This window comes from Notolepis coatsorum, assembly GCF_963971535.1.
Source record: "Notolepis coatsorum genome assembly, chromosome: 3".
In the NCBI taxonomy this organism is placed as follows: Eukaryota; Metazoa; Chordata; class Actinopteri; order Aulopiformes; family Paralepididae; genus Notolepis; species Notolepis coatsorum.
The window spans coordinates 37,603,324-37,618,754 of NC_140167.1; positions in this window are offsets into that span (position 1 = coordinate 37,603,324).

The window sequence follows — 15,431 nt, forward strand, 5'->3', positions numbered from 1 at the left end:
TAAGGTTTCAATCGTGCTAAAAAGGGGAAGTTGACCTAAAAATGTAGGCTTAGCATTGATACAGTAGATGGCCATTCAGGCCTTGAGGTGATCTATATCCATAAAATAAGTCTTAATTAAAGACAGATGAAATACCCTATTGAAACAGCTTGGACAGACACATATTTTCAGGACTGTTTTCACAAACAGTGCTGTATTTGTAATCTGCTATGTCCTAAAATGTCTGTATGTCATATAGGCCCTGATGTATTGAAAATGGAGGACTCTGATGTAAACAAGACTAGAGTCTTTCTCTGATCTGTTACCTCTTAATTTTAGTTTTAGTCTTAGTTTTACGAAATAAGAAATAATAACTACAACTTCTCTGTATGCACCGTGTCCCAAACTGTCAAATAGTTGGTATTACAACATTTACATTTACATTTAGTTGTTTAGCTGACGTTTTTATCCAAAACTACTTACAAGTTCTGTACGACAGGTGTTCAGGGGGAATACAACTCTGTCACCTGTGTAACAATATTCATCAAAGTGTTGCCTGTTATAGTGTAGGTTAGTTTATTAGGACAAATGCATGACTGCTCCTCCCTCTCCATCAACATGGACCCCCTGCAATTTGCATACCGCCCCAACAGGTCCACGGAGGACGCCATATCCCATGTGCTGCACACAGCAGCATCACACCTGGACAAGAGGCAGGGGAACTATGTGAGAATGCTATTCATCGACTACAGCTCGGCATTCAATACCATAGTCCCCTCCATACTCATAGCCAAGCTCAGGGACCTGGGCTTGGGCTATGACCTCTGCCAGTGGGTCTTGGACTTCCTGACTGGCAGACCCCAGGTGGTGAGAGCAGGCAACTGCACCTCCTCATCCATCACCCTCAACATAGGGGCCCCCCAGGGCTGTGTTCTGAGTCCCCTCCTCTACTCCCTGTACACACACGACTGTGTGGCTCAGCGGAGTAGCAATACAATCGTCAAATTTGCTGACGACACAGTGGTGGTGGGCCTGATCTCTGCCAACGACGAGAGGGCCTACCTGGAAGAGGTCAAGGTCCTGGCGGGATGGTGCCAGGAAAACAGCCTCTCCCTGAACGTCAGCAAAACAAAGGAGATGATTGTGGACTTCAGGAGGTCGGGGGTCAAGGACTACAGCCCCCTCAGCATCGACGGGGCACCGGTTGAGAGAGTCAACAGCTTTAAGTACCTCGGAGCCTACATATCCGAGGACTTGACATGGACCACACACATTAACAGTGTTGTGAAGAAGGCACGACAACGCCTCTACTTCCTCAGGCGCCTAAGGAAGTTCCAAGTCAGCCAGAAGATCCTTAAGAACTTCTACTCATGTACAATAGAGAGCATCTTGACCGGCAACATCACCTCCTGGTTTGGGAATAGCACTGCACAAGACCAAAGCAGACTACAAAGAGTGACACGTTCAGCCGAACGCACAATTGGAGGGGGGCTCCCCACCCTCCAGAACATTTACTACAAGCGTTGCAAGGGCAAGGCTAAGAGAATCATTAAAGACTCCAGTCACCCGAACAACTGCCTCTTTGAACTGCTGCGGTCAGGCAAGCGATACAGGAGTCTCAAGGCGAGCACAGAAAGACTCAGAAGAAGCTTCTATCCCCAGGCCATCAGGCTGCTAAACGAACAATGAATGAACACTACACAACAACAACCACCAAACGCACATAGCACACACATCCACACGCACACACTCACTTTAAACAAACACACTGTAGCACCCACTCCACACACTTATAGCACACACCCACTTTAAACAAACACACTGTAGCACCCACTCCCCACACTTTATATTTATGGATGAAGGATTGCACTACAACTCGTACACCTTACTGTAAATTGTACCTAAAATTGTACCTCATCCCATTTCTGCTTTGCACTAGATAGTACTGTACATTAGTACACTGCATAGTATTGTGTATTGTATATTATATGGTAACTCAGAACATTGTACATATGTCTATACCGAACACTGTGACCTCATTTTCTTCTTCTAAATTCATGCTATATTATGTTATTATGTTATTTGATACTATCTTGTCTAGCACAGTCTCTGGAGCGTAACAGTAAGAAGCATTTTGTATGAAAGTATTCTGTACTTCTGTATGACAACTATTAAAGAACTTGAACTTGAACTTGAACTTGAACTGTAAGGTTAGTTAGGCAATGGTCAGATTATGTTACAGCGACCCCTTCCATTGTGTGAACTAAAAATATGCTATGAGTATATGGTTCTACAATACAATACTTGTACATGTACATGTTACAAAAAATATAAACCATATGTATTTGAACAATGCCTGTAAAATATGTCAGATTTCTGCTGTAACTCTACAGGGCCGTGTGCATGCCTGTCCCCTAAACTTCACGCCCCATGCAGTGTTTTGACACCTACCAGGGCCCCTGTTCACACCCCTTACACACACTGAGATCCTCACAGACAGATATTTTCTGAACATTATATTTTCAGGACACTATCACGTATAACTTTTTATATCTATTTTTATCTTTAACTGTAATAATTAATGTATACAATAATACAGTGGTTCCCAAAGTCGGGGTCGCGACCCAAAGGTGGGCCGCGAGCAGCCACGGGTGGGCCGCGAGATGATTAAAAAAAAATTAAAAAAATATATTTTTTTTATTTTTTATTTTTTTTATTTTAATTTTTTTTGTCAGGCCACTGAACTTAGAAGCAGGCCAGGACAGTGTTTCTAGTTGTATTCTAAAATTCTATTCTATTGTATTCTAAAATGTGACTATATGGTTTTATATTAACTTAATAAATAAACAAAAACGAAAAATCTACTTATTTCAACGAACATTTCAAACTAAATAACAGATTATGCACATAAAACGCTGAAAACAACCGAAGCAACAATAGTATTTTAATGAGGCTATTATTATTATCATTATTATTTTGCAACAAGTTAGCCCTCTCATAAATAGCACATATAAATGAATAACTAACTTGAACTAACTTAATAGGATTGAAGTGATATTTGGCTTAAAAAATCGGTCGCATGGCAAAAAAAAAAAAGTGCGACGATGTGCATTGGGCCGCGGCTCTCTGACGCCTTATTTTCTGGGCCCCGGCCTGAAAAGTTTGGGAACCCCTGCAATAATACATAACACGGTAATGCAACTTTTTTTTTAAAGAATCTATTTTAAGTAAAACGTTTCACCGAAACCTAATTACTATGACACCTAGAGGGGTGGTTGTAATCAGCCCCTCACCCCATCCCCTGAGATGCACCCATCTAGCAGAACATAACTTAGCCTCCATGCATATAACTTAAACATTACCCTTGCCCTCAATGACTAACCCCCTGGTCAGCACCGCTGACATACATACATCCATACATACATCCATACATACATCCATCCATACATACATACATACATACATACATACATACATACATACATACATACATACATACATACATACATACATACATACATACATACATACATACATACATACATACATACATACATACATACATACATACATACATACATACATACATAGTCTGGTTACAAGTTATCACTCCTTTTCAAACAACATCAGCCTATTATTCATTTACATTGTATTTTCTTTTATTTACACATTTGCTTAAACACACTCTTCCATATGAAACAAAAAAATATAGGCACACTACATTTGTAATTTTCTGAACCCAAATGTCTAAAAGATTGTGACATTTTTTAAATTGTCTTAAAAAAAAAAAAAACCTAACATGCATTGGGCTTTATCCATGAAAACAGACACATACACGCACACATACACAGACACCTTGGGGGCAGCGAGTTTTTTTTGCAGAAAGGAGAAGTAAGAGAGTCATAAATGCACACATACACAGACACCTTGGGGGCCGCACGTTTTTTTCTGCAGAAAGGAGAAGTAAGACATGTCGTAAATCTTTTGAAATGACAGAAGCTGCATACGGCACTTTTGAGCCATCCCATTCGCTATCCATACACCCCTCCTTCACGACAACGCAGGGGGATGTCATAGCGTTGGAGGAGTGTCAGAACCACTCTAGTGTTTCTGTATGTAATTTCAGCCTACGGAGTGGAGACCGTCTACTGAGAGGGAGAGATATTCAGTCTACTGAGAGGTATACAGAAACAGAGGGGAGAATGCTTTCTGCTCAAACCATACCATTTGGAAGAAAGCATTCTCTACTTAAACAGACACATTGTATTATTCTTAATTCTCACACACAAGTGTCTGAACACACTCACACACATACACACACACATTTATTCTGAAGATATACACACTTGAAATGTTTATGTCCACACAAATACAAATTGTGAAGATATTGTATTTTTCTTAAGACCTTGGAATACACAAATACATATTGTGAAGATACACAAATACATATTGTGAAATGTTTAATCTGAAAACCTTGGAATACATACAATCTGAAAAAAAAAACCGTTTGAATCTTTTATTTCTGACAATAAAAAAAACGTATTTTTGAATATTTTATTTTGAAGAACTTTTATTTTGAAAAAAAATCTGAAAACTCCTCCCCTTCCGTAACCAGATGTCCCTCCCCTCCTAAACCGGATGTCCCTCCCCTCGAAACCGGATGTCCCGGATATCTCAAAAGGGGCGTGGCTACAATCAATCAAACTTTCCTTGGTCTGACAGGTGGTGTATCCCTAACCTCTCCCAAAGCAGTGTCTTAACTCTGCCATGGCCACTGTAAACCAAATTGAAAGAAAATAACTATTCCGGAAGAAAGAAAGAAACAGAACACCAGGCACCATTAATTATGTCCTTACTTATGATCCATTTAGTTACGTTATCAAGTCCACAGTCATGAAACACTGGCACATTCTATCATCGGATAGAACTTTAAATGATCGCTTCCAACACCCTCCACGCTTTACACATAAAAGGGCTACAAACCTGAAGGACCGCCTTGTCAGAGCGGACTCGTATTCAAAGCCAGAACCTGAACAGGAAGCTTCCCATGTAGATCATGCACATCTTGCAGCCACATGATCAAAACAAACACAGTTCACGACTCCCACACCGGGAAGAATTACAAGATCAGATCGCTAATAACATGCAATTCCACACACATAATTTATCTATTATTCTGCCCATGTAAAAAATACTATATTGGACAGACATCCCGCAAATTAAAAATCAGATTGAACGAACACAGAAGCAATATAAAGCGGACTGACATTAATTCCCCTGTGGCACGACATTTTAACGAAATGGATCATAAAATTAATGACCTCAAGTGCATAGGTCTAGAGATGGTTTTTCTTAATAGAAGGGGTGGCAACCATGAACAACTGCTTTTGCAACGGGAATGTGTATGGATTCATCGGCTCAAATCTATGTATCCAGTTGGGACGAATGAAGAGTTCAATTTGACTCCATTCCTTTAGCTATCATAAGTTATCTACTGTATAAACAAAAACTAGTACACTGATTAATGAACGGTCTTACAACCTGATACCCCCAATGTACTGTGTTTTTCTTCCATACAGAGTTGTAAATTATATATTGTATATTGTATTGACATCGGCTCAAATCGATGTATTCCATCTGGGATGAATGAAGAGTCCAGTTTGGCTCCATTCCTGTAGATGCTATCCTAAGTTATCTACTATATGAGCTCCATTTATTTAGGTACTATCCAAAGTTATCTACTGTATGAGAGAAAAAAACGAGTACACTGTTTAATGAACGGTTTAACAACCTGATGCACCCCAATGTACTGTCTTTTTTATTCCATACAGGTCTGAAAATATTGTAATATGTATCAATTTGTTGTTTTCATACATTGCCATCATACACATTTATGTGATATTGTGATATTGTGATATCTACTTGTCAATCTAGCCCTGCTACTAATCATGACGTCAACCTAGCCTGTTAACTGATTGCCGATTGTTCCCACCTGTTGTCAAGTACAGCCTATTTAAGTTGTGTTTGTCACATTTGTCATTTGCACACTGATGAAGGCCGGATGGCTGAAAAATTTGTGTGCCCTTTAACAACTTGAAAATAAAAACAACGATATTCCGAGTGCGGTCCCTACCTCCTTTTTTTGCAACTTAATTGATGTTGGACTACGCACCTGTCTGAGCGCAGTGGTTACCCCCTTTTTCTACTTGGATAAGAGCATGAAATCAAGAGTTCTGTGTATGGATATTGCTGATCATTGTCCAATCTTTCTCATATTATATAGGCAACATGAGAAGTCTCCATCTATACTCTATCTTAAATATAGGAGAAACTTTAATGAAGCTAATTTGACCAGGTTTGGACTAGTGGTCGGTGAGTATCCATGGACAGATATCCTCCACTCTGTTGATGCAAAAAAATACTTTTACTTTGTTTTCCGAACTTATCTCCCAGGGCTATGACCTGTGTTTTCCCTTTGTACATGTCACATTCCGCCTGACTTTGCTCACTTCCCTCCGCCTTCTTATGGACCAGTTCCCCTCTCATCATCTTCCATTCACTCATGGACACTTCCCTCTGCCTCCACCTGCTGGACAATCTCCTTTATTACATCCTGGAATCCTGATTAATTTATGTATTGTAATCTTGTCTAGTCTTCCATGTTCATTTGTGTTTCCTTGTCTGGTCTTGTTGTCTTGTCTTGTTTAGTGTTATGTCTCTAGTGTGTTAGTCAGTGTATTTGTCAGTCTGTCTTGTATTTAGTGTCACAGTATGTCTGTCTGTTCCCCCTCCAGGTATGTCTCATTTGCAATCAGCCCTCATCCTGTGTGTACTGCGCATGCATGTGGGTCTTGTATGAAAGAGAGAAATATAGATAATGTGTGTGTGTGTGTGTGAGTGAGAGCGAGAAAGAGAGAGAAATATAGTGTATTGTGTGTGTGCGTGTGTGTCAATGCCGATTCTACATACCCTACCACATGGCCCCCAATGACCACCACAACCCAACGTATAGATAGATATAGATAGATAGCGAGAGCCAGCATATCACCAGGGTTATCAAGTGGGCACCTCCCTTCACTCACTGGTGTTTCGTTAAGTTAGGCCCATGACACCTCGGGAAGGCTCAACAGTTAGAGGAGTGCTTCCACTGGCCACCTGGGAGAACACTGAGGTGGAGAAGGGGATCCAGCTCTCTTATGGATAGAATAGGGTGGGGGTTTGGGGACATTGGTTCTCTAGGTGTGAGATTCAAGCTATTGTTAGGACAAACAAAGGGATTCCTCCACAGCTGTACACAATGTTGTTTACCAGTTGCATAGAGCATGTATTTTGTGTTTTTATAATAGGGACCTGAAGGAGACCACAGACTCGTCTAGCTTCAGGAGATCCTCCTCCCTACGCAGGAGCCAGCAGTTCCACTCCCTTTCCAGGTCCATGTCCTGATGAATTGAAAATGGGGGACCCTGATGTAAACAAGACGAAAGTCTTTCTCTGGTCTGCATCCCCTTAACAATTGTGTGTATTGAGCTGTACTGTATTGTACCCATTCTGCAATCTGTTAATAAAGTTTTCAATCAATCAATCAATCAATCCACGGGTGATTCTGAAACCAGAGGTACCAATTAGTATGTTAGGGCTGACCCCTATTAGTCGAATAGTCGACTAATCGATCGAAAGGAGCCATAGTCAACTGCCAACCTTAGTCGAATGCAAAAACAACAAAACAAAAAAAAGATATTATAAATCTTTATTTTTTATTTTATCATTCTTTCCAAAAGAAAATAGGCCTAGAAGCGTGGCTAACGCTAATGGCACGCATACCAGAGGCTAACTGCCTATTCTATTATGACATCATACTGTGACACAAATGTTCTAGAATGTGCTATTATGACCAGCGGTGCGTTCCTGATATCAACTCTGATTGCACGCACGCTAATGACTCCACGTGCACGCGCATGCGCATAAATGTCCCCTTGCTTGAGCACAGACTAAAGACAGTGCCTAATTGCCTCTACGAATGGAACACATATCATTCACAAGTTAGGTGTGAATGTTTCTGAGAACGTATTTAACACACCTGACGACCGGCGCTATTGATACGCAAAGTAGCCCAGGTGGGTACTTATAGCGAGTTGGCGAGTGCAGCGCATTCCTGTGTGCACGCGCATGTGCGTGCACGTGCTTCTGCTAAAATCTTTGGCTGCACAGAGTGCAGCCTCGTCCCATGAAGAACGCATCCCTGATTTTTATGACATCATACTGTGACATCACAAATGTTCTAGAACTGGTTCTCAAACTGTGGTACGCGTACCACTAGTGGTACTTGAAAAAAAAAGAAATATATATATATTTTTTTTGTATTCTTTTTTTGTGTGCAGTCAGGCCACTGAACTTAGAAGCAGGCCAGGCCAGTGTTTCTAGTTGCAGATAGTTAGATAACCTAAGTGGGGAACAACCAGGAGATCACTGTGACAGAGTAATACAGTCTAAACAGTCATAAATCTTTTATTCAACTTCAGCCCTGATCATAACCATTTTAATTTTTAGATTTTTTTGTAATGTCAGAAAAAAATGAAATACACCCACTTTTCTGAAGAGTTGTTGTTACATCTGACATTACAAAAAACTAAAAATCAATCCAAATCTGTGTTGTTGCTAATCATTGACACATGCCTAGCCAGTAACAACCCCCCCCCAGACAAATTTACTTTGCATTTGATATATTGAAAACATTTTACTTGTGTTTTTTAACAATAATTTGTGATGCCATCACACAAACTGGCATTTAAAGGGTTACAATTCGAAAATGTATTGAATATGTGTTTTCTTTTCTTTTTTACAATAATGTATGATGCCCATCACAAACACTGGCATTTAAAGGGTACATTTAAAAAAATTCCTGCACCAGAATGCAGGAAATTAAGTCTTTGTAACAAAATAATTCCTGGTGGGGGACCCCCACTTAGAAAGTGGCCTGACTGGGGCTATATTTCACACTATATTTCCCAGCCTGAATTATTTCCCCAGTCCGGCCCTGCTTATGTGAGTTGTCAATGGACAACAACATGGTGTGTGTGTGTGTGTGAGTGTGAGAGAGAATGAAGGAAAATTGCTTGCTGTGTGTGTGTGAGAGAGAATTAAGTACATTTGCTGAAATACAGTTGTTCTTAATTTTCTGAGAATGTTAGTTATTATGTTCTCAATGCCCCTTGCATTGTATGAGTTGTGTGGAAGAGTTTGCTAGTTCTAGTGCTACCCCTTTGTACATTGTGGCTGTGTCTGACAAAAGTTAACAATAAATAATGGTATTAGGAATACATTTGCCTCCTGCGTGAACTGTGCATAGCTGAATAGACTGTATTTTAACGTCGGTCATATGGTGGTACTTGGAGAGCCAGCTACGTTCTCAGGTGGTAGTTGGTGTAAAAAGTTTGAGAACCACTGTTCTAGAATGTTATATTATGACATCATACTGTGACATCACAACGGAACATGTTCTATTTGAATAATATAAATAATATGTATGGTAAAAAAACAGAAAGGTCAGGTGATTATATGTTCTGGCTCGGCTGCTGCACTGATGGCTGTGCGTGCAGGTAAGTCTAAAGCTCGCCCTGATCTCATTCAGGAAATAATATTAGTTTTATATAGGATTGAGAAGGCAGGCTGTTCAGTGGAGTTTTGCTGGGTTCCGGGGCATGCTGGGATTGAGGGAAATGAGACAGCTGATTCCCTTGCCAAACAGAGCCTGGGAAGGGAAGAAGAGATAAGAATTTCAATGGGAAGCGTTGAACTCAGAGAGAATATTAAGAAAGGAGTTGAGGCTGAGTGGCAGGCTGAGTGGGAACTATTTCTCTCTGCAGCCTCGGGTCAAAATCAACGTGGCTGGATATGGGTCTAGGAGCGATAGCGATCTTTTAAAAGGTTATCAGAATTGGGAGTTTCTTCTTTCTCTCTAAAATCTTTCTTTGGCCTGAATAATGAGAACCACCAGCTGATCACAGAGGCAGTGCTGACATTTCTGCACGAGGCAGAGTTAGTTGTACCAGAGGATATAATGTTATTTTATTTATTATTATTATTATTTAAAAAAAAATGTGTAGGCCTATGCGTATTTAAGTTTTTCTCAATTGTGGGCATAGGATAGAACTCAAGTTCAAGTTTCAAGTTTCTTTAATAGTTGTCATACAGAAGTACAGAATACTTTTATACAAATTGCTTCTTACTGTTACACTCCAGAGACTGTGCAAGACAAGATAAGTATGAATAAAATAACATAGTATGGCATGTAAATTAGAAGTAAAAAAATGAGGTCACAGTGTTCAGTATAGACATATGTACAATGTTCGATGCAGAATAGACGTAACTGAGTTACCATATAATATACAATACTATGCAGTGTACTAATATACAATACTATATAGTGCAAGGCAGAAATGGGATGAGGTGCAATTTAGGTACAATTTACAGTAGGTGTACGAGTTGTAGTGCAAATCCTTTATCAATAAATATAAAGTGTGTTTGTGTGATCTAAAGTGTGGAGAGTGGGTGCTGCAGTGTGTTGTTTGTTTAAGTGAGTGTGTGCGTGTGGGTGTGTGTGCTGTGTGCATTTGATGGTTGTTGCATAGTGTTTATTGTTCGTTTAGCAGCCTGATGGCCTGGGGATAGAAGCTTCTTCTGAGTCTTTCTGTGCTCGCCTTAAGACTCCGGTATCGCTTGCCTGACCGCAGCAGTTCAAAGAGGCAGTTGTTCGGGTGGCTGGAGTCCTTGATGATTCTCTTAGCCTTCCCCCTGCACCGCTTGTTGTAAATGTTCTGGAGGGTGGGAAGCCCCCCTCCAATTGTGCGTTCGGCTGAACGTGTCACTCTTTGTAGTCTGCTACGGTCTTGTGCAGTGCTATTCCCAAACCAGGAGGTGATGTTGCCAGTCAGGATGCTCTCTATTGTACATGAGTAGAAGTTCCTAAGGATCTTCTGACTGACTTGGAACTTCCTTAGGCGCCTGAGGAAGTAGAGGCGTTGTCGTGCCTTCTTCACAACACTGTCAATGTGTGTGGTCCATGTCAAGTCCTCGGATATGTGTGCTCCGAGGTACTTGAAACTGTTCACTCTCTCAACCGGTGCCCCGTCGATGCTGAGGGGGCTGTAGTCCTTGACCCCCGACCTCCTGAAGTCCACAATCATCTCTTTTGTTTTGCTGACGTTCAGGGAGAGGCAGTTCTCCTGACACCACTGTGACAGATTCTCTACCTCTTCCAGGTAGGCCCTCTCATCGTTGGCAGAGATCAGGCCCACCACTACTGTGTCATCAGCAAATTTGATGATTGTGTTGTTGTTCCGCTGTGCCACGCAGTCATGTGTGTACAGGGAGTAGAGGAGGGGGCTCAGAACACAGCCCTGGGGGGCCCCTATGTTGAGCGTGATGGATGAGGAGGTGCAGTTGCCTGCTCTTACCACCTGGGGTCTGCCCGTCAGGAAGTCCAAGACCCACTGGCAGAGGTCATAGTTCAAGCCCAGGTCCCTGAGCTTGGCTATGAGTTTGGAGTGGACTATGGTATTGAATGCTGAGCTGTAGTCGATGAACAGCATTCTCACATAGTTCCCCTGCCTCCTGTCCAGGTGTGATGCTGCTGAGGAGGGCAGTAATACGCCATGTTGCGTTTACACTGCCGGAAAAAATAAAGAAGAAGAAGAAGAAGAAGAAGAAGAAGAAGAAGAAGAAGAAGAAGAAGAAGAAGAAGAAGAAGAAGAAGAAGAAGAACAGAAAACAGGCACAGAGGCACTGAAAGAGGATTTCACCCATCTAATGAACACACTAGAGACAAATATCAAGATGTATCCATCAGTGGACCAATTGCATGCTTTTGCAGAGGAAAAGAAGCCTTCCGTCGACTCCTTCAGACATTAAGCACCCCCACAGCCCAAATGGAATGATACAAAAAAAAGAATAATAAAAACAAAAAAAATATTATACTTTAAAAAGAAAAATGCATAGTCGACTAATAGTCAACTATCGGCTAATTTTGGCGACTACAAATCGACTATACAAATCCTTAGTCGGGGACAGCCCTAGTGTGTATATGTCAGTCTGCCCCTGTCTTCCGTGCGCGTTCATACTCTTCTGTTTACTCTTCGGTACCTGTTCTATGTCTCCTGTTTGCTGTATCCTGGTCGTTGTTCCTGCTATGCCTTGTTCATTCACTCCGCCTGCCATGCCATGTTTGTTCACCCCATCTAGTAAGTCTTGTACCAGTAAGTTATTTCCCCTACTTTAGTTTTTCCCTATATAGAAAGGTAGGAGTTTACCCATTCAATTGACAACCTACTGAAGCCTATGGCCTTTAATTTCATTAGCAGGATGCCATGGTTGACCGTATCAAAGGCCTTTTGGAGGTCGAGCAAGGCCATAACACAAAAGTGGCCTGTGTCAACCTCTTTTCTGATGCAGTCCGTTAAATAAAGGAGGCATGTTTCCGTAAAGTGGGATTGTCTAAAAACTGACTGAAGTTCGAATAAAATATTGTGACCCGTAAAAAATGCATTAATCTGCTCGTGAATAATCTTTTCCATGAATGAATGAATGAATGAATGAAAACTTTATTTAACAGATTGCAGAATGGGTACAATACAGTACGGCTCAATACATACAATTGTTAAGGGGATGCAGACCTGAGAAAGACGTTTGTCTTGTTTCCATCAGGGTCCCCCATTTTCAATTCATATAGACATATATGACATACATGACATACAGATAGTCAGTACTGCTACATCTATACATTTATGACATACCAGATTTGCAAATACAGTACTTTTTGTGATACAGAAGGAGTCAAGAAAAGGGAGTATATACATTTGACGTAGAAACTGTACATTGGAGGAGGTTGGGTGGGGGGGGGTTGGGTACATTGGGATATTGACAACCATACTGGGTAATTTACATTAGAGGTGGTTGGGGGGGGGGGGGGGGGCGGGGGGCACACTGTATAAACAAGTAACACTGTACATTGAGGGGGGGGGGGGGAGACACTGTACAAACAAACACAATTGTACATTGAACTATTGACAAAACCATACTAGGTAAATGACTGTACATTGGAGGGGGTTGGGTTAGGATATTTACAGGGGCCAGTGTTGAATTGCAGTCTCCCGTAGGTGTCCCTTGAGAGAGGTTTTGAAAGTGGGTAGTGATCCACATTCCTTTACAGCTTTGGGTAGGGCGTTCCACATTGATGTGGCATAATTGCGAAACGTGTTTAGTCCCTTATTTGAGCCGAATCTGGGTTTAACATGATTTGTGGAGCTCCCTCTGGTGTTGTGATCGTGGTATTCACTGACCTTTGGGAAGTATTTTGACATGTACATGGGTACCTTGGTCGTGTAGTGTATCTTGTAGACCAGGCCCATTGCAAGTTGTTGTACTCTGTCGTCTACTCTAAGCCATCCTAGGTTGTCAAAGTGGGCAGGGGTGAGGTGGGTTCTAGGAGTAAGGTCAAGCAGTAGTCTGACCAGTTTGTTTTGAGATGTTTGTAATTTTATTTTTAGCGCCTTTGAGGTGCTTTGGTACCATGAGGTGCAGGCATAGTCGTAGTACCCCTGAATGAGTGCTCCTGCCAGAGTCTTCAGGGTGTTCTTGTTTACCAGAGAGGAGATCCGGTACAAGAATCGAGTTCGTTGGTTGACTTTTTTTATTACATTGGATGCCATTTTGTCACAGGAGAGATTAGCCTCTAGGATGGAACCCAGGTAGGTAATTTCATCTTTCCTTGTGACAATATTGTCACCCACTGTAACTGAGAAGCCGTCGGTCTTGCTGAGTTTGTTATTTGAACCGAAGAGAATGGACTCTGTTTTGCCCATGTGTAATGATAGTTTGTTATCAGCGAGCCATATGCAGATTCTGCCTAGTTCCGAGCTGAGGGTTTTTTCAACCTGTAACTTGTTCTTGTCAGAGACCAGCAGGGCTGAGTCGTCCGCAAACAGGAACAAGTTGCAGTCACAAGCTGACGACATGTCATTTGCATAAATTAGGAACAGTAGCGGTCCTAGTATGCTTCTTTGTGGAACACCACAGCTCACTGTGAGGGGGGGGGGATAGAGTACCGTTTACCTCCACCATCTGTTCCCTCCCCTCAAGGTAGGATTGCATCCAGCTCACTGATAGACTATCAAAACCAATTGCTTTTAGCTTGTCAATCAGAATGGAGTGATTGACCGTGTCAAAGGCCTTTTGTAGGTCCAGCATGACCATGCCGCAGTATTTGCCTGCGTCCACCTCTTGTTTGATGTGGTCATTCAAATAGAGAAGGCATGTGTCAGTGGAGTGGGATGTTCTGAAGCCAGATTGGAATTCGTAGATTAGATTTTTTTCCGCTAGGTACTTTTCGACCTGTTCGTAGACTATTTTTTCCATGACTTTCGAGATGGAGGTGAGAATAGAAACAGGGCGGTAGTTGCCTGGGTCTAATTTGCTGCCCTTTTTGTGCAGAGGGGTCACCCTCGCAATTTTGAAGTCCTTGGGGACGTGTCCCTGTTTTATGGAGAGGTTTATTATGTGTGTGATGATTGGTGTGATGGCGGCTGCTGAGTCTCTGAGGAATTTGGAGGGGATGTTGTCATGGCCAGTGGCCTTGTTAGGTTGGAGGGCGCTCAGTTTATTGAGTACCTCATCTGTTGTTACCATTTCCAGCTTGAAGTCGTCCTTGCGGACCCCTAGGTTTTTGTAGTAAGCTACTATGTGTTCTACCCCATAAAGCCCTGAGTGGGAGGGTAGTTTGTTTACCAGTGTTGTGGCTATGTTTGTGAAGAAAATGTTTAAGTAATTGGCTACATCCAGCTTGTCTGTGATGAGCGTGTTGTCCGTTTTTATGTTTATGTTTGAGAATCTGGTTTTAAGTTTTTTACTGCATCCTAGTTGATTATTGAGTAATTTCCAAAGTTCACGTGGTTTGTTTTTGTTTTCCTCAGTTTTGTCATTGATGAAATTCTTTTTTGCAGTTTTGATCATGGAGTTTACGTCGTTTCTTAGTCTGTTTCTTTCTAGTTTGAGTTCAGTCACGTGGGCTTGGAGTTCACTGCTCGTGCTTTTAGTAAGCTTTGACTGACTTTTACGAAACTCAGAGTATTTTTTGTCTCTGGTTTTCATAGCGGCCAGTATTTCGGAGTGCATCCACGGCTCAGCGCGATTTTTTACCCTGGTGGTTCTTAGGGGGGCCATGTTGTTTAGTATTGCTGAGAATTTGGTTTTGAAACCTAGCCATGTTTCGTCAACCAGTGTACCATTGAGTTCATCTGACCAGTCCAGACTCTCCAGTTCAAGGTTGAAGGCCTCGCTAGAGTAGGTTTTGAGGTCTCTAGACCTTGGATAGAACACTTAAAACTGAAATTGGTATGTAGTTACCCTTTTCAGATGTTTTTCCCTTCTTATGGAGGGATATGACTAGCACTTTTAAAATC